Raw genomic sequence first — 25708 nt, 5'->3', positions numbered from 1 at the left:
CTGCTGCTGTTTCATACCTGGCTGTTCAAAACTGAGGGGAGAGGGACACTGATCAGGAACAGGGCCTGTAAGGAAGAAGAGGCAACCCAAGGGAATGGTGAAAGGTCTAAGTAAGTACTGCAGTGCGCTGTCAAACAGTGACAGGAAAATTTTGTGGGTCAAGGGGGAATAGAAACAGGAGACTGAAAGTATAATGGGTGGGGGTGGTAACATAAAAAGATACAAAAGATGACAATTTTCTCTTCTGTTTTCACAGCTTTTCTCTGGGCTCAATATTGCCCTTCACCTTCCTTCCAAAACCTCAGAAATAAAATGTCTCCGTACTGTTCTTTCTATATCCTGGACCCAGCCAAAAATAAAACAAAACAAAATAAAACAAAACAGCTATTTGTCATTTTGCTTTGCTTTGCTTTCAGTTCTTCTGGCCTTAGATAAATGTAAATCAAAGGATCAGGACAATGAATTAGTCACTTAATTAGTGACTTAATCTCAGTTAAACCATGAGAGTTTTTGGATTGATTCACAAATCTACAACTGTTCATTAAATGAATTTTATGCGCTATTGTCTATTTCTTAGAGAAACATATTACTCTCCTAGAATTTGCATTCTTCTTCTTCTTTTTTTTTTTTTTTTTTTTTTTTTGACAGGCAGAGTGGACAGTGAGAGAGAGAGAGACAGAGAGAAAGGTCTTCCTTTGCCGTTGGTTCACCCTCCAATGGCCGCCGCGGCCGGCGCGCTGCGGCCGGCGCACCGCGCTGATTCTTTTTAAAAAAATATTTATTTATGTAAAAGACAGAGTTACAGAGAGGCAGAGAGAGAGAGAGACAGAGATAGAGAGGGAGCATCCACCCCCTTGTTCGCTCCCCAAATGGCTGCAACAGCTGGAGCTGGGCTCATCCAAAGCCAGGAGCCAGCAGTCTCCTCCGGGTCCCCCACACGGGTGCAGGGGCTCAGGGACTTGGATTGTCCTCCACTGCCATAGCTATGGCCTACACAGGCCATAGCAGGGAGCTGGATTGGAAGTGGAACAGCTGGGGCACAAACTGGCACCCACATCAGATGCCTGCACCCGTAGGCATCATCTCCACTCTACAAGTCACAGCAGTGGCCCCTTGGGTTTGCATTCTAATGAAAAAAAGACACTCAATAAACAAATTGAAATGTAACATCATTATGGAATGAAGTAAAAAGGATATCATTTATGGTGATTGTCAGGAAAGTTTTCCCTGAGAAGGTGGCAGGTGAGTAAAGATGTAATTGGGTATGTGAATAAAATGAGGAAGTGAGCTGCAAGGGAAGAACATGACAGGAAGAACGAACAGAAAATGTAAGTGCTCTGGAATAGGAACACCTTAGTGTGCGTGGACAACAGCAAGGGGCACGTAATGAGACTTCAAAGCCAGGACATGTGAAGCCTGGTTGGCCACAGTAAGAACTCTGGGAATTCACCTAATTCTAATAGGAAATCTTTGCATATTTCAGTGCAGAGTCTAACAGAATATTTCTTGTGATATTTCTATGGCCCTTATAGGTTGCAATCCGTGTTCTAAGTGTTTTCTATGTATCTAAACTCATTTGATGAAAACATTTTACAAAATTTTTTTTTTTTTTTTTAAACTTTTATTTAATGCATATAATTTTCCAAAGTACGACTTATGGATTACAATGGCTTCCCCCCCATACCGTCCCTCCCACCCACAACCCTCCCCTTTCCCACTCCCTCTCCCCTTCCATTCACATCATGATTCATTTTCGATTATCTTAATATACAAAATTGTTTATGAAAGATGAAAATAAGGCAAAAAGACGTAACTTTATTATGTAAACATGCTGCAAAATTTGAGCTTGCACTCAGGCAGTCTGATTTGTAAGTCCATGCTCTCGATCACTTGTCTGTATTCTGATTTTCATCTATGAGATTCTCTGATACTTGGGACACAAGCTCTTATGGTAACAGATAAAGCAGGGAGATCAGTGAGGGGAGAGATGGCAGTGAGTTGGGCCATGGGGTTTGTGGTAGAGGAGAGGAAATGTGGTTATATTTTAGACCTAATTTGAATGCAGAGAAAACAGTTTGTTTGTGGAAGAATTGCCTATGAACTAGGAGAAAAAGAGAAGAGTTAACAATGACCACAACTTTTTGACCTGGGCAACTAGGTAAAAGATAATGAATTTTGGGTCTGGCACTGTGGTGTAGTGGATAAAGAGGCCGCCTGCGGCACCTGCATCCCGTATGGGCACCAGTTCCAGTCCTGGCAGCTCCACTTCTGATCCAGCTCCCTGATAATGGCCTGGGAAAGTAGCGAAGGATGCCCCAGGTGCTTGGGCCCCTGTAACCAAATGAGAGTCCTGGAAGAAGTTCCTGGCTCCAGGCTTTGGGTCATATGCCAGCTCCCTCCCTTGCAGCCATTTGGGGAGTGAGCCAGAGGATGGAAAATATTTCTCTCTCTCTCTCTCTCTCTCTCTCTCTCTCTCTCTCCCTCTCTGCCTTTCAAATAAATAAATCTTTATTTTATTTTTTATTTTAAAAAAGAGTGCATCTTACAAAGCTGGGGAAATTGGGAGGAAACATGATTTGGTTTCCAGCCCTTTCCTTTTTCTCTTAAGTTGCTTTCTCTTGGTCTTAATTTCTTGCATAAGGAAGTTAGCAAGATTCAACTAGGTAACTCTACCAGTGGGAGAGAAGTCAGGGAGGTAGGACAGCAAGGCCTGTGCGAAGAGACAAGTCGGTGTGGTGGACAGGCTTCCTCAGGGCAGCTCAGACAAGCGGACGGGGCTTGAGAGGTCTTGCCAGCCAGGGAGAAATTGCGGTGGATACCAAAAGTAGACACAGAAGGTTCTTGAACAAGGGAGTTGTTGCAGAAGATGTCTTCATGCTTCTTGGGTTGATTACACATCTTGATAACTAGAATGGGAGGGGCTGCTGAGGGTTCTTGCAGAAACCTGGAGAAGTGAGAATGAGTTGAAGGCGCAGGGTTCTTTCCTCCAGGAGACCTACTAGTCATTTGATCCATTCGCTCATTCAGCACGCGTGTAGTCAGCAGCGAGGCTGTGCCAGGCACAGGGTCACACGGCAGGCATCCCCAGCAGACAGTACAGCTTCAGTCCTGCTGCCGTGACTCCTTGCTTGTCCCCACGGCTATCAGTTCCAGCACAGCACGAGCTCCCGTAGGCCGACATGGCTTCTCTGGTTCTTCCTGTCACGCTCTGTGAGTGGCACACGGTGGGCGCACAAATCGTATATACTCTGAACGGACTTACGGCCTTGCAGCATAACAGATAAATCCAGAGACCAGAAGAAAACGCAGGGTGGCACGACCTCCGCCTCGGTCCCGCCGAGACCGCGGCCCCGCCGGGAGCGCAAGTGTGAGCCTCCGCGAGTGTGTGTCTGAGAGTGTGTGTGTGCGCGCGCGCACGGGGCGTGTCCTCTCAGGGCGCCCGCAGCGGGCCGAGCTGAGCTGCGCACTTCTCTGGGCACGCTCCAGCCAGTCCAGGCGGTGGCAGGAGGCGAAGGGACCCCGCGCATCCTCGCAGTCTTCCGCGGGCCGGCTCGGCGCGGCTCCTCCTTGCAGCGGGCGGGACTGCCCCGTGGTGCCGCCCAGCAGCCACGGCTCGGGGAAGCTCGGAGCGCTCGTGGATCGCGAGTCAGGGCAGCGGGTGGAGCCGAACCGCGCGGCCAGGGCCAATCGCGCTGCGTCGGGGGAGGAGCCCCGAGGGGGGAAAAAGAAAGTGCGGCGGAAAGTAAGAGGCTCATTGGGGAAGACTGTCGGGATCTGTGTCCCCGGAGCTCCTCTTTGGCCACAGGGGCGGAAAGAAGCAGTGCCTGGCGACCCTGCACGCATTTCTGCCGCTTTCACCGCGCCCGCTCAGCTTCCCGGCAAAGGTGAGTCTCGCGCTGCAGCGAGGGTTGGGCGGAATCACAGATCCTCAGACTCTCGGGGTGGATGGATTTCAGAGTTGAACCCTCCAATTTCACAGAAGTGAACACTGAGGGCGTAGTGAGATGGTGGCTGGGAAGGAGCGCCCTGCTAGACAGTGCTGTGGCCAGGATTCGAACCCTTATATCTAGAGCCCCGATTTTTCATTTGTAGGGATTTAAGTGACCCAGTGGGAAGATTGCTGAACGTTGCTGCCCACGTTCTCAATCCTTGGAGAGATCCATCCTGGTTCCCCTTCTGCGCTCCCACATCCCCAGCCCCAGCTTGGTTTCTCCAGAGCGCGGCTGTGAGCCCAGAGGCTGAAAGGAGGCGGCGTGTCCCCGCTTGCCCACTGGGTGTCTGTCGCTCTGGCCGGAGCGGTGACAGCTTGCTTCCCCCTTAACTAACCTGCTTTTTTCAGAAAGATGCCCGTTGCAAAGGTGTCCCTCCAGCTCCTGGATGAGTCCGGGCTCGGGGCGGGGATGGGGGCAGGCGACGATGAGGGACGTCAGGCTCTGGTGACCTCGGATGGTCAGCGCTATTCTCTCCAGCCCCGGGAGAGAGTGAAGCTGCTGGCCTTGTAAAGCATAGGGTGTATCTCATGAGCTGACTTCGTGGAGCCATACACCCCTTCCCACTTTCAAATCTGGGAAGAGGCGAGGAAGCTGAGTTTAAGAGAAAAATCACAAACATAAAAGCAAACTTCTGCTGTTGCCTTTAAGAGCCAGCCCCCAGCCTGCCTTCCACTCCGGAACCTGAAATTGTGAACAGGGGACCACCAGAAGCGATTTGCTGCTCTGCTGTGCAGGTCCTGGTCTAGCTACTGGCTAAGAAAGATTTACCTTGTTTCGATTCCAGCTATTTAAAAGACACAAACAAAAATGTTCCCAGCCATAAATAGAGATTATAGTGACTACACTGAAACGTTAGGATAGTTAGGAGGATGAATTGGGACAATTTAAGTTACAAATTCAGCTCTGTGCCTGGCCTATCCCCTGATCACTTCAAACCTGATTGCAACTATTGTAAATATTGCTATACAGTAACCCTGCAGAGAGTGGGTTTTCACAAAGATGATTTCACACTACCTAAGCGTGACCTTTTTTTTTCTTTCTTTTTATTCTGTAAATGTGATAGTGCCTTTTTCTTGAAGCTTGAACACTTCTTTGTAGCGCTTTTTGTGTCTGCTACTTGAATCTTGGATGGTTGACTTGGGAAGAAAATTGCTGTTTCTCGGTGAAGTGACTTCCCTACTAGATTCCTGTTAACTAGAGGCATGCTTTGTTGACTAAGAGGGTGCTGAATTTGGTGAGAGGTAGGAAGACAAGAGGAGGAATCTGGAAGTTGCAGCTGTGTTCCAGACAGTCTAAGCCTTCAAAACCTGCTCTCTTTGGTTGGTCAAGCAACAGGATTTTTTAGATAATATCAGAAAACAACTACAAAATCGACCTACATTTCTCTTGCATTGTGTAAGAATGTTGCTAAGTCAGTCTGTTCTGGACACAAACATGTATTATTAAATATGAACACATACCCATCCCACAGGAGTCTTCTTGTGATAATCATATTTGAAAATTAAACAGTTTCTCATCTACACCCCTGCCCTGCTCCTGACTACTGATTTTATTCTGATATACTTTTTAAAATTATTTACTCTTATCTACTGCCTATGCTGTAAATCCTTGAATCTAGCATCCAGCATTTGTAAATGGCTCCTCCTTCCTAGTCTGTAGCATTTGTGTGCACAGTCCTGATGAGTACTTGCAGTGGGGTGTGACACATCTGGAGAGAAGGTAGGATCTCAGTGGTACTGGCTTAGGTACCTCCTGCATGGAACATTTGCAGAACATGGGATTGTCTGCTTCTCTCAGCTTGTTTCTATAGGCGTGCATTGTGATGAGCTGGCCAGGATACATCTGAACGTCTGCCTGGGAGACTGGGGACTTGTGGCAGAAAGGAAAGTGTGCAAAATAAGGTCAGAACAAGCAGATAGAAAGGAGGTTGAAAACTGTTTTTTTTTTTTCTTTAAAGTTCTTGTTCTTTGAAGAAAGGATGCTTATACCCTTATACCCTTCCTCCTTCTACTCATACACATTATAAGTTGTTACAAAAACCATATGTATGCATAGGACTTTTAAACTTTGAAAGTACATTCCACATTTATTGTCTTTCTTGTATTTGCAATTGCCTTGGGAAGACATGGTAGGCCCATTAATAGTTGGAAAGAGGCTGTGTTTTGTAATTTGAAATTCCAGTTCCAGTACCAAAGTAACTGGGTGATACTGAGAAATTTGTTTCACCATTTAGAGCATCTGTTTCATTCCGTTCTACAATGGAAAAAATGTTCACTCCAAGAGTTTACATAAGGACTAAATTCAATGGATTAATGTCAAGTACATGTAGTCAGTAAGTTCTCATTCAATGATACATCTTCTTAGCTCAATTCATTGAGAAGGAAATAGGAATGGAGATAGAAACAAGAGTTTTCCAGGGATCACGTGGTTATTAAATTTCAGTCCTGGGAATATGGTTCATGTTTTTTTGACTTCTAGCTTAGGGCTTTCCCTGTCACACCCTGCCACATATTCAATGCAATCTACATCCACTTACTTCACTTGTTAGTTTGACCTTATTTAGCTGGTGACTTCAGGGTACTTTTTGAGGCCAAGTGAAGATTTCTTTACTAGCAGGACAATGTTTAAGCATGAGTCTGTAGAGTGTGGGGAGTCAATAATCTCTAACGAATCCTATTCTGATGTGTTAGATGTAATATACCTCATGGACCAGGAGGATATCTACTATGAAAATGAGAACTATGTCGAATTTTTCTTCTTCTCTGGAGCAATTTCCTCCCTCTACCATCCTGTGCCAGTTTGAAGGCTGCTAAGAAGATTGAGTAACAAATGCCATGTGTGGCCATAGATAACTTTGTTCCCTCTTTCATCCATTCTATAGGTAAAGGGTAGAATAGTGAGAATGATGGAAAAAGACAGCATTTGAAGAAGAAGAAAAAAAGCAGTACTTGCTGGTGGTGCAGATCACTGGTCTGGAATTGTAGTCCTCCATATGGAAACTGATGGCTGCAAACTTATGAAGGAAGATGAATGGATCTGTTTCTTGTCCAGGAAGTGGGGCCATTTATCCATTGAAACTCCTCACAGGTCTCTCTTTTGTAGCAAGTAGGCAGGTTTGCAAATGTAGTTCTGAGCAAAATGATTTACTTCTTGCATTTGGCATTTGGAGATATGTTTGCTTTTGCCAAAAGGTAGGATGCTAGCTAGCATCATTTTACCTGGCACAGTTAGGAAACCAGAATGTGTCTGGTGATTAGGGAAGGAGGCTGAAGAAAAATGAAACAAAGGTTATCTTCAACGCACACACACATACACACACACACACAATTTCGTTTGTTGTTGAACTTCATCAGGCTTTTGCTGGTGACACAGATGTAGGATCTGGTGAGTCACTGTTGCCTTGCCTATGAAATATTAAAGAGAGCCACCTACTGTGCTCTTTTGCCCATTTTGGAAATTGTTCTGTGGGGGAATAAAGCACCAAAGAACAGGAAGGTTATAGAACATTTGGTATCTGATATTTTGACGCGTAAATCCAGGTTAGCTACTCATTTGCTGCTTTCTTTTAAAACTTAGCTTGCATGGTTCATGCTGATAGGGTTGTTAGGAGACCTCTTTCTGGTATGACTTTGTCCTAACTGTCCCTATCTGCTGTGGCAATGTAGATTTTAATCTGGCATGTACCTGAGGGAAGAAGAATGATGCCCTGTTTTTGGAGCTACAAAAGAGGGAGTCTGGTACATACTTAAAGTTTCAGTGCTTCTCTCATCACCTTATTCACAGGGGACATTTAATCACCACTGATTCCTCCTCCTGCCAAAAATCTGTTCACTTTGTTAGTCTGTGAAATGTCAATAATCAAAATTTAACAGCAACACTTTACCGAACTCCATCGTGGTTTATGCTGAGTGTTTGTATGTATCATCTCATTCAGTTTTTGCAATGATTCTTTTTGGAAACTGAGGCTCATAGAAGTTAAGTAGCATAACCTAAATCATATAACATAAGGCAAGGGCTGATGCTAAGTGCATCTATACGTTTCATATTAGGAAGGGATGTAATTTTCTCTGCCTCTGTACTAAGAACTGACGATGTGGACTAAGACCAATGACCTACCTCATGCCTGTCCTGCCCTAGTCTTATTTTGGTTGTGACTGAGGTCTCTTTACCTTTTGGCCTAAAATGTGGGAAAGCTGAATTATCTGTTCTCTAAGGTTCTTCTGTTTCAATGCATTTTTTTATTTCTTGAAGATTCCTGTCAATTCTGAAAAATTCTGTAATCCCATCTCTTTGCAAAGTCAAGGCCGAATGGGACAAAGGGGAGTGAAGAGAAATGCCCTACTGCTTTATGGCCAGGAGATGTATTTTCCAGCCATATAGAAGAAGGCAAGGGAAGTTGGCATATACTCTTGTGATTCCACTTAAGGACAAAACAACTCTCAGATATATATTATTGTCTGTGTTTTGCCAGTGAAAGAACTGAGTCTCAGAGTCAACATACCGACTTGCCCAAAGTTATCCAATTAGGAAAGATTAGAACGTGTGTGTGCTTGACTGTAAAGCCACTAAACCCAAATATTAGCCACCACCCCATGAAATCTAAGGACTTGTATAAGTAGATTCATGAGTGTCCTCTTCTGTTTTCTCACAGCATATACCAGTTTATCTGCTATCTCCTTACCTCTTCTTCCTCTCTTTCCTTTCCAAAAATGCTTTTCTTTATTGGTTGTTTCAAGTCAGTGGATTCCCCAGGAATGGTTATAGCAACTTCTGTCTCTGTTGTGATTCTTTTTACACTGTGAGGCAGTATGTTGTGCCTTTTTTGTGTACTTGTTCCTTATTAGCACCCAAGCAGCTGAGGGCATGATTTATCCTTCCCTGTGCCTAGCACAGTGCCTTATGAATAGAGAGTGCATAATTGAGTGGCTGATGGAATCATACTCTGTCATGCTGGCCTGCAATTGGACATCCAGTGTTCTACTTTATCATATTAATTTGGTCAAAGGTTGTTGCTGAGGACTAACAAAATAATTTTAATTTCCTTTAACTTTGTGATTATACAATCTGAAAAAATGATAAGGAGTCATAGACTTTAAGAAGATTGTATACCATTGCTTGCATGTTAGGAAAACACGTTTCCACCCTAATATGTCAGCAAACACAATGAAGGATGATGCTGAAGTGCAAGTGCATGCTTGCATTTAGTGACAGCAAGGCCAGTGTCAGGTGTCACAAACATTTCCAGAGAGAAAGTAGGATATTTTCATGGAGGTAGGCAGCTCCAGTGTGGTTAAATCTCAAGATTTCTAAAAACAGTAAGGAATGTAAGTCCAGCCATTATTCGACATAATTGGCATCAGTTGAACATAAGGACAGGCATCATTTTATGTCTAGTGTGTATCAGCAGATGCCTGGGATTTCTACCTGCCTGGTACCTAAGTCCTTATTACTAAATGAGTTTCCCCTTCTTCTAATGAATTGTAAAGGCAACAGAAAAGAGAATCAGTCATTTCATATACTCTGATATCTAAAAAGGTCCCTTTCATTGATAGAACCATTCTTAGAGCTTGTTGTGGCTAAATGTTATGCTGACTTAAAATCATAATTGTGTGACATGGTGGACATCGACATCAGACTGATCTTCCTGGATTAGACTTTGGACAAGTTATTTAGTCTATATCCACCTCATTTTCATCATTTGAAAAATGGGGATAATGAAATCCATTTGTAAGGCTTTTGATAGGTGTCCATCATACGCCGTGATAGTTGTTAAGAGCCTTTTGTGTGAGTATTTTAATATTTATTATGATTAATAATAATGCAATGATGATCCCATTGAATGCCCAAAGGATACTGGATTAGAAAATGAAAGTCCCAGGTTCAAATAACTTTTTTTGTATATATAGAAGTTCAAGCCTTCTAAATCATTGCTATTTTATACACACATTTTCATAGATATGAAATTATTTATTATTATAGTAATACTAAAGTGATTAGGGATGCTGTTGACAACAGTTTATATTCCAGCTCTCAAAGAGGCTAGATATTTGCTAAGAATGTGCAGCCAGAGAATAGTGGAGCTCTAGCCCAGGTTTTGAGCTCCCAGATCATGCTTTTTGCCCTCACCATTGTGATTCACTAGCCTTGGTTGCTTTCTCTCTCTGGATCTCCTTGTTTTCACTATTCTAACATGAAGAATTTCGACAAGTTGCCCTCTAAGGTGCTGTGTTCTACAGTTCTGTGTAGGGTGGGATAGCAAGAAGGGCTAAGAACAGAACTTCATTTGCTAGGCAGAGGCATCCACATGTTACAACATGGGGAGCAATGTAAGGAACAGATACTTGGCAGCTGCATTGACCTCAGTGAGTCATGACTGACCGCTACAGTAGAAGTCAGATGCCTTTGTGTCCTTAAATAGTGTGATTCTATCATGTTTTTCTGACCTGCAGACCATCCCTTACCATCATAGAATCCAGGTTTGGAAATGAGAAGAGAAAATAGTTGGGTTAGGCACATGGACATTAACCATTTAGGAAATGAAAATAGAGCCTTTATTATAAAGCAAATTCTGTACTACCATTAGTCATCATAATCTTCTATAAGAAAAAAAGGGTAAAATCTCAGTGCTTTCATCTGAATTTTATCATCTTAAGTGCACATTTTCTCCTTTCTTCTTTTGAGCTTTTAATACTCGTGGAATGAAGCATGATTCTGCTTGAAATACAGGAGTTGTTTCTGTTTATAGAAATGATAGAGAATTGAGACTGGTAATACACACTACATAGCACTTCACTGGAAGGTTGGACTTCGGCTTTCCAATTACAGAGTGAGACAATGGTGGGAATGGGGGATTGAATGGATATAGTAGGTAGTGAAAACTTAACTGGCTTTTGACTAGAGTTTGAGTCCTAGGTACTACTTGCTTAGCCTTTCCAGACTTAACAATTCTAATTTATAGCTGATACCTATAAAAGAAACATTAAGTATTTAATTCTTCTCTCTTCACTCAGTCCTGTTGTTTATCCAAAGCATCACCCATTTGATAAAACTCAGATGGAGAGGAGGAGTACATCAAGGAGGTGCTCCAGCTGGTCTAAGAGAAAGTGTTCCAGTTTGACAAACCACTGGGATGGTAATGGATAGGAAAGAAATGTGTTATTTACCTAAAATATGGAGGAACCTTTCATGTGGAGTGAAAATGAGAGCAGTGATAAATTGTGTTGCATGGATCATCTATATCAGATCATCTAGATAACTTGTTGAAGAAGCAGGTCTAGATCTCTGTGCTGAAATCTGAGCATTATTATACCAGAATTTGCAATACTGAAAAGCAGTTTAGTGTATATATCTGGAGTCTATATTTGTTCAAATTCTGCTTCATTTATGAGTTTCTAGGTGTGTGAATTAGCATTTCCTTTTAAAATGAAGATAAACACCATGCATAAGCAATTGGGTTCCTGTAGAAATAAGTAATTTAACATATGTGCAATGTCTAAAACAGACTGATACAGGTATCAGTGCAGTATTTCACTCAATTTGCAATCCAGTCTTTAAAATTCCTTGTGAGACCTGTATGTTTATACAATGTTTATTCATTAACCCAGTGTCCTAAAGAACTACATGGTTAACTCCTTAATCTGGTTGAAGTCTCTGCTCAGTATCTTCTCAGTGAATGCTACTGCTTTGTTTTTCTTAAATAAAATTTCCCCTTATCCTGCTTCTTCTACGTCAACCAGACCCATTCTGCTCTCTTTTACCCTACTCTTCCTTTTCCTTTTTTTTTTTTTTTAAGAAATTGGTGCCTCATTAGTTTCCATATAATATTTGGTCTGTGTGTTTTTTAGTTTTTAAAATTTTATGTATTTATTTATTTATTTGAGAGGCAGAGTTACAGAGAGAGAGGGAGAGACAGAGAAGTCTTCCACCCGCTGATTCACTCCCCAAATAGCCATGATGGCTGGAGCTGGGCCTATCCAAGGCCAGGAGCCAGAGGCCTTCTGAGTCTCCCACGTGGGTGCAGGGGCCCAAGTATTTGGACCATCTTCCTGCTTTCACAGGTCATTAGCAGGGTACTGGATGGGAAGTGGAGTAGCCAGGACTTGAACTGGTGTTTATATGGTGGATATTTAACCTATTACACCACAGCACTGGCAAAGTTTTTAAAATTTTATCCCCATTAGACCATAAATTCCACAAGTACAATTTGTTTTGCTTATTAACCTAACCCAAGTACTAAAATAGTGCCTAGAAAGTAGCTGATACTCAATCATGAGTCAACAATGAATAAATAATTTTATAGATAGATGTTCCCAAGAAGTAGAAATAAATATATAGAATTAAATAAGAAAATAAATTATATAAATAACATTGAAATAATAAAATGTATACATTACACATGCATATTTATACTTATACATTTGTATATGTATATACCTATATATACATATATATGTGTATACCTATAGGTATAGGTATACACATGTATATGTGTAGGTGTGTGTGACTTGTTTGTAGAATGTGGAGTATTTATATATTTAGGATATATAAATGATGATTTATGTATTGATGTGTATATAAGTGTGTGTATAAATAGAAATGTCCCTGTCTATATTGGAGTTGTCTAAAACCATCTGGAAAAGCAGATGTATTGAAATGACCCCTTATTGTTAGGATTTATATTGATGGTTGGGAGATTATATGAGTAAACTGACAACAGACCAAAAATGAATGTAAGTGGCTTCAGGGAAAGAAATGAAGGACTTAGATTAGGTTTCAAATAAGATAGGCAGGGAAGGAATCTCTGAGATGGTGATAGTTGATTAATGAGTAAATCCTGAGAAAGGGCTAGGGTAGGACTGAGGTCATGGCTGAGGTAGCAAGGGCTAGGTGAGAAGGAGAGAAGGCTGGAAAAAACGCCCTAAGTTAGGCAGGGTTAGATCAGACTGGACTTTCAGGCCAAGGTAAGAGGTTTGGATTTTATGAAAATGCAGCAGGAAGTCCATTAAAGGATAGATGTAGGATGGTGAGCAGGTTCAATGTATTTGGACCGTTGAACATATTTATGAGGAGATAAGATGCTTTGGTCTCAGGTATGCTTCAATGAAAAGGTGACAAAGACAGTTCATTTCAATGATGTTTTTCAGAGCCTTTCATTGATGTTATTAGTAGCCTCTCATTCTCATTAAAAGGTCTCAAAGGAAAAAAATAAACGATCAGGCAAAAGAGGCAAAACCAGATTCTTTTGCTTTTTTCACAAATAATACATTCTTATTATCAAATGCATTAAGTAATGGATGGAAAATATGCACTGTTGCCCAATTCAATTCAGCTGGAAATTTTACAGTTTTTGTGTAGGTGTTTATATAATCAGTCCTCCAAAACACTGGATCTAGAGCTATTTCTTTATAAAACATCAACTACCTGTTTGTGAAATCTGCTATGCCAAAGAATGAGCATGTAAAAGACAAATTCAATTCCATATGAGGTCAGTTTCTTTTTCCTTTTAGATTTACAAATTTAACGGTGCCTAACTTTTCAAGAAGTAGGTTATAGGGCTTCTCTTCAAGTAAATCTTTCCTGGCACATGGACATGTAATCTCATATGTGCCTCTTAATAATACAGTTGTAAGGTACATTGATGACACATGCCCAACACTATGTCAAGTGCTTTATAAGTATTAGCTTTGTAAAGCCTTAGAATAATGCTATGAGTAGATACAGATCTAATCACCATTGCACAGAAGAAATTGGAATCAAGAACACAGTGTTGGTCAGTGTTACAGGCAATATTTGAATATGGGCAATTTCTACACATTTTAAAAAGTGGCCCACAAATTTATATATTCATCTCTATTTGTTCCAATTAGTTCATGGTGCATAATATGATAATTCAAGACAGTGGTTTGAATCAGAGAACTAATACATGAACTGGTCTTTCAAGTTGTATCACTTCGTTATCATGTAGTGGTAAAAACATGGGTTTTAGACTAATACAACCCGGGAAGGCTAATGTTCCTCACCACCTCAGTATATGATAAAATTACCTAACATTTCTAAACCTGTGTCCGCATCAGTGTTAGCACAACAATAGGGCTTTTATAAAGGCTAGATAAATTATGCACATAAAATTCATTTTTAAAGCTTTATTTATTTGGGGCCAGTGCCATGGCTCACTTGGTTAATCCTCCGCCTGCAGCGTCGGCGTCCCATATGGACGCCAGGTTCTTGTCCCGGTTGCTTCTCTTCCAGTCAGCTCTCTGCTGTGGCCCTGGGGGGCAGTGGAGGATGGCCCAAGTGCTTGGGCACCTGCACCTGCACCCGCATGGGAGACCAGGAGGAGGCTCCTGGCTCCTGGCTCCTGGGTTCTGATCGGCACAGTGCAGCCGTGGCGGCCATTTGGGGGTGAACCAACGGAAGGAAGACCTTTCTCTCTGTCTCTCTCTCTCTCGCTGTCTGTAACTCTACCTGTCAAATAAGAAAAAAAAAAAACTTTATTTGATAGAGAGAGAGAGAGAGAGAGAGAGAGGGAGATCAAGCTTCAGTCTGCGGGTTCACGCCCCAAATACCCACAACAGTCAGGAATGGGCCAAGCTGAAGCAGGACCCTGAAACTCCACCTGTGTCTCCACAGGAGTGGCAGGAACTCAAGTACTTGAGCTTTCGTCTGTTGCCTCCCATGGTGCATATCCGTAGAAAGCTGGATCAGAACCGAAGACGGCACTCTGATATGGGATGTGGGTGTCCCAGGCTGCTGCCACAATACCAGCCTCTGTATTTAAAGTTCTTTGTGCAATGTCTGGAAAACAATTATTGTTCTGTCTAATTGACCTGTGTATATTATCATTTTTTTTTTGACAGGCAGAGTGGACAGTGAGAGAGAGAGACAAAGGACTTCCTTTTGCCATTGGTTCACCCTCCAATGGCCGCCGCAGCCTAGATTATCATTTAAATCCAGACATGCTCCACACACATACTCACACTTACATGCACAAGCAGTTTTTTAGTTGTGCTTGTTATTTACTTCGCTTTTAAAAAAATCAAAGCCAAAGACAGAAACACATAATCAGTGGTGTTAATTTTGCTGCAGGGCCCATTCTGTCCATTGCCCTGGATGGACCATGTGTTGTGGATTCTTAAAGATCCTCTTGTGGGAATGGCAATGGGAGCAAAAGGTGCTCTGTGGCCATTCTGTCTCCTCCAAATATTTACCTATCTGCAGATGACACTTCCACCCCTTCAATACTTCTCCCCAGCCTATGGCTGCCTTGTTGGAGAGTTACTTTGCATTCTAGTGATGGGTCCAGAGTGTTATGGGTGACAAGGGAAATGGGTAAAGTTTTGTTCTATGTAACACCTAATGAGGCTATTTTCAGTGCTTTCCAAAAGTTTAGGACCTACTATTGATCCAGTGCTTCTCATGTGCCAGGAACTGTGCCGAGTGCTTTGTTCTCATTATCTTATTCAATCATTACTGCAGCCCTATGCAAATTCTCAGTTTTAGCTATAAACCAGATTTACAGCTAAGAGAACATAAATTCCCATAGTCACTTCCATATGTATTTTGAGTAGGCTGTGAAGATAAAATAAAGTAGTTCATGCTTGTGTTTTGCCACATTTTTCTTCAAAAGTAAATTGTGCAAGGTTGCAATACTTCTGGAGTCTCCAGGGACCTCCCCTACAGTGAAGATAGATTTGGCAGAGAAATGAGGCAAAGATTGTATGGGGAAGGCAAGAAGCTTCATCCCAGTTGACAGTTTATTTTGCTCTGAAAGAAGCTAATGACAATGAGCTGAATCCTATTTTTTTTGTTGGTCACATCATTTTAAGAAATCAGTATGGTGCTTATTTATTGTGTTAGTCTGTTTTGTACTCTTTTAACAAAATAATTGAGACTGCTTTATTAATAAAGAGCAGAGATGTAATTCTTATTGTTCTGGAGGCTAGGCAAGTCCAAGGTCAAGGGCCATTTTGTGGCATCATTTTTCCAAGGTGAAAGGCAGAAGGCGGAAGGCCGTGAAAGAGTAGGGGCTGAACTCTTCCTATTATAAGGAATCCACTTCCACAGTACTGACCTTGATCTCTTCAGGAGGACAGAGCTCTCCTGACCTAAATAACCTCTTAAAAGTTCTGCTTTTCAACAGTGTTGCCGGGGCACTGAATTTCCAACATATACACTTTGGAGTACACATCCACACCGCAGTGTTTAGACTTGCTATTGTTTGTTAATCGGGTGTTTAAAAGGTGTAACTTTCATCTTCCCGCATCTCCTAAATTCAAGGGTTTCACAGAATCTGGTAGGTTTATTATTTCCTTTGTGGAAAGGACTTCACATGTGCACATACTAATGAGAATTGTGCCTGATTCATATCTGACACTTCATTTTTTTAATGAAGACTTGAGAAATTAAATAACCACCCCCCCTTTTTTTCCTGTATGAATAGGAGCTACTTTGGGATTTTAAAAAATGATGAGGAGTGGGTGTTTAACCTAGCAATAAAAATGCCTGCATCCCACATTAGAGTACCTGGGTGGGATTAGTTCTTGCCTGTGGCTCCAGATGTCAGCTTCCTAACAATACAAACCCTAGGGGCAGTGATGATGGCTCAAGCAATTGGCTCCTGCCACCTAAGTGGGAGACCTGGATAGAGTTCTTAGCTCCAATCTTTGACCCCAACTCAGCCCCAGCCCTTGTGGACATTTTGGGAGTGAGTCATGGAATAGGAGCTCTCTCTTGTCTCTCAACTAACTAAGTGAAATTTAAAAAATAAAAAGAAAGCTCAAATTTCAATATGTACCTTTCTTTTTCAATTTTTGCTTTAAAAACTATTTCAGAAAGAGTATTCTAAAATATGTGGTATTACTTAATGTTGGTTTTTCAGGACAATTATTGGAATCAACTGTAATTCCTTTAGAACTTTTATTTTTTTATTTATTTTTTTTTTGACAGGCAGAGTGGACAGTGAGAGAGAGACACAGAGAGAAAGGTCTTCCTTTTACCATTGGTTCACCCTCCAATGGCCACCGCGGCCGGCGCGCTGCGGCCGGCACACCGCGCTGATCCGATGGCAGGAGCCAGGTACTTATCCTGGTCTCCCATGGGGTGCAGGGCCCAAGGACTTGGGCCATCCTCCACTGCACTCCCAGGCCACAGCAGAGAGCTGGCCTGGAAGAGGGGCAACCGGGACAAAATCCGGCACCCCGACTGGGACTAGAACCCGTGTGCCGGCGCCACAAGGCGGAGGATTAGCCTAGTGAGCCACGGCGCCAGCCTCCTTTAGAACTTTTCAAGCTGATATCATTTATCCTGATACCAAATGGTTCCAGACTAGTGTATTTTTTAATTTGTATAATCTGATTTTCATAAATTTTCTGCCTGTGCTCTTATTTCTGCTAGTTCTTGTTGCTTTCACATCTCACTAAAGAAGTTTTGTCTTCATTTTCCATACTATTAGAGATGTCTAATTTACTGTAGACTAGGAAGATGTGTGATACGTTTGTTTGAACTATGTGTATGGTGAGCATAAACAGTGTTGAGTGTGGCCTGGAGTCTTCTCTATGGAAGGAATGGAAAGCGTGGTGTTTTTTATAAGCAGTCTTCATGTAGCTGAGGCGCTATCATAGACAGGATCACTTGGTTTCCTTACTTGTGTTGGGGAAAGGGAGGGGTGGCAGGGATAATTCATTTACCCTTTGGGTAATGCACATTTTCTGAGACTCTTATGTAGCCACGCACTGGTGAGGTACAAACATTAAAAAACACACACTCACACACAGCCTCTAAGAGTAAGAGTGAATAGATAGTGGAAGTTTTAGAAGATACATAATAACATTTTGATGTCTTAGAAGAAGAGATAACTGCAGCTCAAGAAAGAGTTGAAGAGGAAGGCAAGTTTGAAGTGACTCTTGATGTGATGAGCAGATTTTGGACATAGAGCAGAGAGGAGGAATGGTGTGTGAAAGTCCAACTTGGGGAGCAGAAATGATAGGGATAGATAATGTGTATGACAGGATAGGTGGGGTTTATCAGAGAAACTACAATTGTGAAGAAGCTGGGCAATTCAAGGCCCTTAAAGGGTCAGTTGTAAGCAGGGAAAAGTCATCAGCCACAGTCCCTGAGAAGGAGCTGGGAAAGAAGTCTGGGGAAGGCCATTGCCTCCATCTGTGGTGGGACAAACAAGCCAGAGGGAAAGTCCGAGGGACGTGAAAAGCAATTGGAACTCACAAGGATGAGTTGTAGTCCTTTACTGTTTTCACTGTGCTTAACCCCGATGCTGTGGGCAGCCTACAGCAGGGGCGTGGAGCTTCACACCTATCCCAGGCCTGACTTGGAGAAATTAAAGGGTCAGATTTGGCAGGCATTGAAGGAGCAGTGGGTCAGGTTGTTGCCTTCAGCTAGGAGGTGAGTCAGCAATTAACTACAATGTGCAGGAGCTGCAGTTGTACCTGGGGGCTGAAATGGATGGATTTCCTTATAGCCATCTCTGACTCAGATCCACAGGGGAGAAAGAAATAGGATGAAGCAGTTCAAAACCACAAGTGATAAAGGGAACATTATGAAAACAAAATGAGAGAACCCAGAGCCTTGCTTGGGGAGAGAGCCCAGTCTAATTGGGAATGTCACACCAGCACAGAGAGCTATGAGGATCAGACAGAAAAGGTGAGCAGGGGCTGCATTGTTGAGGATCGTCAATAACCTGTGAGGAATTTGTGCACAATCTTGTAAGGCAGGGAGAGACACTTAACATTCTTGAGCAACATGTGGGCGTATTAGGTGTGTGTTTCAGACATGTGGCATTGGGATTTAAAGCATTGGCACTTGAAGAGAGGGAGTAAGTCAGGTAAGTAATGAGAATTCTCTTGTAGTAATCCAGACAAAATGTATTCCCAGAGCTTGCTCTTGTTCTCACTGAGGGTGGTGACCCAGAATCATTGTAAGAGGTTGTTCAGGATCAGCATGGGAATTAAAAGTGTTGGTGCACATTGCAAATCAAGACAATTTTACATATGGTTGATTTTGTCAACTCTTATGTTCTGGTGGTACAACAGATACTTTTCTCTAATGTTCCCTGATGTTTCCTCTGTAGTATGAGAAAAGCAAGGAAAGTTTGCATGTAGTTGGAACATTGGCTAAAATTTAACTGGTTTATGCAACCATATCAGTATCATTTTGAGATAGGAGAGATCTTAAAAAACAAATATTCTACCTGTTTCATGTAGTAAACCAAGGCTCTTTGTCTCTTCTGAGTAGTTATGAGGTTATTCCCTCATCTTTGTGCAAGTGCCCAACATCTTAGAAACATTATCTCATTTGATTTGATAACAGCTCTGTGAAGTTTGGTCTGAATTATTATAAATGAGAAACCTGAGGCTCAGAGGTGGGATGATGATTTAAGTGGCCACTTAGCCTTGGATGATTCAAGACAGCTCACTGGAGTTCTGAGTGTGTACCTTTCTATCTCTTAGGTTTCCATTTCACTTCACGCACCACTCCTAAAAATCTTCTTGAGACAGATCTTTGGTCATAATGTGTCCCTATTCTTAATCTGTCCATAGTTTTTGAATGTCATCACTTTTAAGGTTTCTTTCCACCTGGAGGACAGGCCCCTTATAATCCAGGAACTCTTGTGATTCCTTAGCCCCATGCAGTATTCTTACTGCTCTCCTTCTAAACACAGAACACCAAACACAGGAAATAGTAGAACATATACACATACCTGAAGAGGTACCTTAAAATTCCTAGGTGCTTCTCACATCGTTTAGTTCTACCATTCCATAAGTCTTCCCTGGCAGCACTTCCTAGTACATACTTCTGAATGTTTAATAACCCCATCTTGGGTTCCTGTTTGCTAAGACACAGCTGAATTCATTCTTGAGATATTTAAAATGCTCACTGAAACCCAGTGCTGTATCACCTAAGATTTCAATAACTGACAGCAGGTGACTAGAAAACCTTATAATCTCTGTTCAGTGCACCCTTGTGATGTTTTTGCCCTCCTAGAAGGATCCCTGGGGCTTATCAACTTGGGGTGACTATTTCAGGTTTTTGCTTTGAGGAATACAGAATTTTTGTAGCTAATTATTTAGATACATGGACTTGGAGGAGCCAGACGAGGCTTACAGAAGTCAAGCTTTCCCGGCTGGCGTCAAACGGAGTACATGCCATGATCACTAGGGTCAAAAACCCCTGGCTTTGCAAATATAAAACAGAGGAACATGCCATGGTTAGAGTGAGTCAAACCTGTCTGTGTCTGTCCTTCCAAGTTCTGGTAATGTACTTTCTAGTAGTATGGTGTACTGTTTCCTCTTGCCTTGGCTCTCACAGGTGAGATTGGCTTTATTTCTCCTTACCTGATATTTGGCATTCAGATATGAGGTGATGTAGGGGAAAAGGTTGGGAGAATCAATGGCTGGATTTCTAGTGATAAGAAAAAAATTAATAATGATCAAAAATTTGGAGTGCTTACTATGTGCCAGGTTCTTCATGAAATTATCACCAGTAATCCTTTTACCTAGTTTGCTAAGGTGCCTTACTGACCCTGTTCACCAGGAAGGAAACTGAAACTTTGTGTGGTTAAGAAATTCTGGAGGATTTGGGTTCAGAGCCATGTGATTCTAATGATCATGTTGACAACCTGTGCTTTGCTTAGACCTGCTGAGGAGTGCTCTGTGTCTCCTGACCCTGCTCCACTGTGCCTGTACCTGCAGTTGAGAGTCTGATAACAGTTTAGTTACTACACTACTTTGTCTGAAAATCTGTTAGAAACTCAGCATAGACGGAGCCAGCCCTATTGGCCCTTTGAGTTTCTGCCTTCTTGTTGCTTTCTTTTCACCTTTTCCAGTTTCTTTTTAGGTTTAGTCACCATGGGCAGTGCTTTAATCAATTGATCACTGTTCTTCCTGTTTTAGTGACATTGTCATTTCCTCAGTGTGTTCTTCTCCCTTTGAATTTCAGGCTGCAGAGTAGGGGAAAAAGTAAGTGCTTTCCAAAAGCCCTAGCTTATGATTTTTGAAAATGAGGTCTACAGAGATATGGAAACACTGCTTTTAAATACATAGAACCACTGGTTTATGCCCAAAGGTTTCTGTAGATGTGACCCCACCATCCTCCCACACAAAAACAAATAGATCAAAATTACAGAGGAGCAGAGTCTGGCTCAGTATAATGACACCTTTATTACAGCTAAGGCCATATGAAAAGTAAATTGATAATTAGTTCACCATCACTACAGATATTTAAAATGGACCCAGACATACTCTTTGTAAGGATGTTACAGGGAGATTTGAATATTGCAAAAAGAGTTTGAATCAAAATGACATTTAAGAGTTTTTCCGGCCTTGAGATTCTGTCTTGAATTCACTTAGAAACTTCATATTGAGAATAAAGGTTTCCCCTTGTTGTAATTAACATCAACTAGTGATGTCGCCTCCCCCTGCCCCCCTGTGCTTCCCCCTTCTGAACAACTACTCGATTTAAGAAGGAGACTTAGGATGAGGAAGGATGTGGTTCTCTCCCTCTTGGCAGCACTCCTTGTCAGAATGGAAGACTTGTGTCTGGACCTGGCACAGTTCCGTCCAGCCCTCTTACCAGCCTAGTTCTGTCTGTGACCAGAGCACGTGGGAGGTGCACATCCGTGTAGGAAAACCTCCCACTGGCTGCTAGCTCTATTTTTTTTTTTTTTGTTCCTAATGTATGAAGTCTTGCCCAGGGCAAACCTCTTGTAGGAATAACACACCCTGAAACAAGTCTGAGTCAGCCCAGACAAGCATCCCCTGAAAAATATTCCCTTTGCAGTTGGCAGCATATGAGAAAGCATCTTTGAGAGCAGGTTCTTCTTGTGATTTCAAAGGAAAACAGCTTGCGGGTCAGAATATCAGGAGCACAATTATTTTATTTATATTTTCCTATTTTCTTCCTATGTTTTGAATTGGCTTACTACTAATCTGAAAGTGCCAGTGTTCCAGAATGATAAGCCTTTGACTTAATGTCAGAATTGGGACAGTTCACTGATTCTTGAAGAAAAGAGTGCTGCAAGGATAGGAAGTGTCCAACAGCTAATGAACAGCTTTGATTCGAAAGAATGAAAAGAGGGAAAGACAAACTGGCAGTAGATTCTACTGGTCAGCATTGCAACTAAGAATAGACAGTGCTTTTCAATTAAATAAGGTGCTCTTTTCCCTCACAATTTACAGAGACCTCACAAATCTCTAAACAGTCTCAATTTTTCTTTAAATGAAATGTGATGGCACTGTGTGCTTGGCTCAGTTCTATCAGTTTTGGATATCTCAAACTCAGGAGTCATATCCCTTAAAGGAAAGCTTCAGAAACTCACAGATATCAGGTCATTCCAACTGTCACCAGAAAAATAAAGATGTCAAAAACTTGGTAGCTACAATGACTCCTTAGGGATCAGATCCAAGGCAGCCTATAGGAGGTTTGACTAAGATTTCCCATGTATGCCATAAACCTTCATAAAGTCGTAGGAAGAAAACAGCAACCTCAGCTCTTTTAGCAGCTGGTTCATTGCACCTGTGCCCAAATAGCTGTCCTCTTTTGATACAGGATCATTGCCTGTTTAGACATGATTCTTTCCTCGGATATAAATGGTGTGTTATTTTTAGGGGACAGATATATTTCTTAGTGGCTTTTCAGTTAGGGGGTTGCATGGTTTCATCTGAGAAAGGCCTAAACTGGGAATTAAAAGATACTTTTCCATTAATAACTTATTGACCTCATGAACGTTACCTCTGGTTCCTGGGCTCTTGTTTTCCCAAATAGTGTCCCAAATAACATTATTGACTTCTGAGGTCCTTTTTGATTTTCCAGAGGTCATCTTGATAAGAAGATAGATACAGAATGAGAGAATTAAAAAAAAAAAGGCAAAAAGACTGTGGAGCTTCGGGAAATAAGAGTCCACTGCATGAAATACATCTCAGAAAGCAACATTGCAACAAAAGTCTCCAATATAGAAAACTTAGTCTGTATTGCACACCACACGATATGTGGATTTCCCTTATTTGTCTCATCTCATTTCTATTTGCTGAGAGCTGCCTAGAAATATGAATCATAGTCATGAGGAAGTTTAAAGGTCATCTTGTTCAAATCACGACTGTTTTACATAATTGTTATGATTTACATAACAATTCGGAGGCCCTTCCTTTTCCTGAGTTACACAGAGCTTTGAACTCAAGACTTCTGACTCCTTGAGCAATATGCTTCCATGTACAATTGTGAGAACTTCAAGAGAAAGAATCAGATTGGATCTTCAAAGTTAATTGATTCTACGCAATAAAATTTAGTGGCCAGAAACACATATATCAAGCTTTGCCGGTTGAGCGTGTGTATGATATAGTTTTCCCATAACAAATGTTCTGGATGTAAGTTCCCTTTTGTGACAAGTACTGCCACCGCCTTCTGCCTTCTCCGCCTCCCCTCCCCCCTCTCATCCTCCCCCCTTTTCTCTCTCCCTCTCCATCTCCTTCTTCTTTCAGAAGGTCTACCTTCTCCAAGAAAAACTATGGTTTATAACTCACTCTCAGGGATCCTCTAGAGTCACTCATGTTCAGATTTCCTGATGACAGTTTTTTTTTTTTTTTTTTATGATTTCACTTATTTATTTATTTGAAAGGCAGAGTGACAGAGACAGGGAGAAATAAAGAGAGAGAGGGAGATCCTATATCCATGGTTCACTCCCAGAATGGCCGCAATGGTTAGGCCTGGTCTAGGCCAAAGTCAGAAATCCAGAACTCCATTTGAGTCTTCACATGGCTGGCATGGGCTCAAGTACTTGCACCATCTTCTGTTGCTTTCCTAGGCACATTAGAAGGAAGCTGGATTGGAAGGGGAGTAACCAGGCCTAGAGCTCTGACATGGGGTGCTGGTGTCCCAGGTTGTGGCTTAACATGCTGTGCCACAGCACTGGCTCCAATCAAGTATTTCTTCTTTATTTCCCAAGAAACTTTTTATTTAAGGTATATAAACTTGATGCATTACGTAAATGCAACTTTAGGAACAAAGTGACAGTGATTCTTCCCACACATTATTGCTTAAGGTGGATTAAAATGAAACTTAAGCTCTCTGAAAATACTCAGTTTGATAATTGAGTATATATGTACATACTGATGAGTACATTTTAGGTTGTAGACCATTAGGAGAAGTTAAAATTTAGTTCCTAATTTCCAATTTTATAATCATAAAGTATCTACAAACACAACGCCAAACAATTGTTGTATCCTGTGTTACAGCTTTGAATATTTTCAGCAACCTACTGATCTTTGATCAATCAGGTTATCCATATGCTTTTGTTTTACTGTTATTAAATGCAATGCTTGGTTCAATAGCTTCCTTAAGTCTCCTTTAGCCAAAGATCTTGTAACTATTTTAACAGAACATCTTTCTAAAGTTATTTTATACTTGGCAAGTATACTGAGAAATTACACTCCATTAGTCATTCAGGATCATGATTTTGAGCGACAATTATTTTTCACTGTGCAGGGTGATGTCCCCAGGGATTATTGGCGTGTGTAAGACTCCAACACTCTAACACTAAATAGCCCCAAACCCTTGCATTTTTTTTTTTTTTTTTACTTATTTGCTTTGACATCTTAACCTTTTCACTGCAATCAACATGCCTACTTATAACATCATTTGCTTTCCATCTAAGTTTACTACTTCTCTGCTTTGGCATAAAGACTCACATAACCCAGTTGTTGGAATGAGGATCTGAGGGTATGTACTATAATTGAAATTGATTAGTGTTTTATGTTGCCATTTAGAACTCTGGGTTGCTGTCCTTTGGCTACTGGGTATTTACTCAATAATTGACAGTGATATTAATTGAGGCACCAACTGTTGATAAATGACTAGATGTCTTTCATTCTGTGGGTCTCACTTTTCTTTAGTTGTTAAGCTAATTGACTAATAGATGTATATTAGATTTTTACTGTGAGGTAGATGCTAAAGATCCTATTTATTTTTAGTTATTTCCTTTTTTAAAGATTTATTTATTTTTTGAAAGATTTTCACAGAGAGAGGAGAGGCAGAGAGAGAGAGGGAGAGAGAGAGAAAGAGAGGTCTTCCATCCAGTGGTTCACTCCCCAGATGGCCGCAACGGCTGTAACTGTGCTGATCTGAAGCCAGGAGCCAGGAGCTTCTTCCCAATCTCCCACATGGGTGCAGGGGCCCAAGGACTTGGGTCATCTTCTACTGCTTTCCCGGGCCATAGCAGAGAGCTGGAAAGGAAGTGGAGCAGCTGGGTCTTGAACTGGCGCCCATATGGGATGCCGACGCTTCAGGCCAGGGCGTTAACCCACTGCGCCACAGCGCCAGCCTCTTTTTAGTTATTTCTAAAAGAAAGTCACCATAATCATAAATGTGATAGGAAAAGAACATTTTTAAAAATAATAAAAATGTCATCAATAGAAAAAGGACTAAAATATAAACTGTATGTGGCAATCATATTTAGCCATCAAACTGAATGAAGTATAATTAATTAAGCTAAACTGGAAAAAAGCAATTCATATATTGCTAAAAACAAGAAATTTATATTAATTTATATATATTCATTTTATTATTATGTATTCATATTATTATGTATTATTATTATGTATTCATTTATATATATATAAAGAAAAGTTTTAGGAAAATCTGATTATGTGATTTACATGGGGAATAGGACTAGATGAATTCTGAAAGGAGAGAAGAATGAGCCACAGTTTTTT

General features: G+C 41.4%; 1 protein-coding gene across 6 annotated transcripts in view; it reads left to right on the top strand.

Annotated features, from left to right (window-relative positions):
- The first annotated feature begins 3748 nt into the window (after positions 1–3748).
- The window catches only part of IL1RAP (interleukin 1 receptor accessory protein), a 161943-nt gene continuing 139983 nt past the window's right edge, over positions 3749–25708 (top strand). For all 6 annotated transcript variants that reach the window (XR_011388002.2, XM_070072366.2, XM_070072368.2 and 3 more), the window contains exon 1: positions 3749–3884. The gene's annotated coding sequence lies outside the window, so the exon portion shown is untranslated. The remainder of the gene's footprint in view (positions 3885–25708) is intronic.

The sequence above is a fragment of the Oryctolagus cuniculus genome, chromosome 4 (genome assembly GCF_051225735.1).
Source record: "Oryctolagus cuniculus isolate XC-2025 breed Fujian yellow rabbit chromosome 4, ASM5122573v1, whole genome shotgun sequence".
In the NCBI taxonomy this organism is placed as follows: Eukaryota; Metazoa; Chordata; class Mammalia; order Lagomorpha; family Leporidae; genus Oryctolagus; species Oryctolagus cuniculus.
This window is presented reverse-complemented; position numbering and strand designations above follow the sequence as displayed.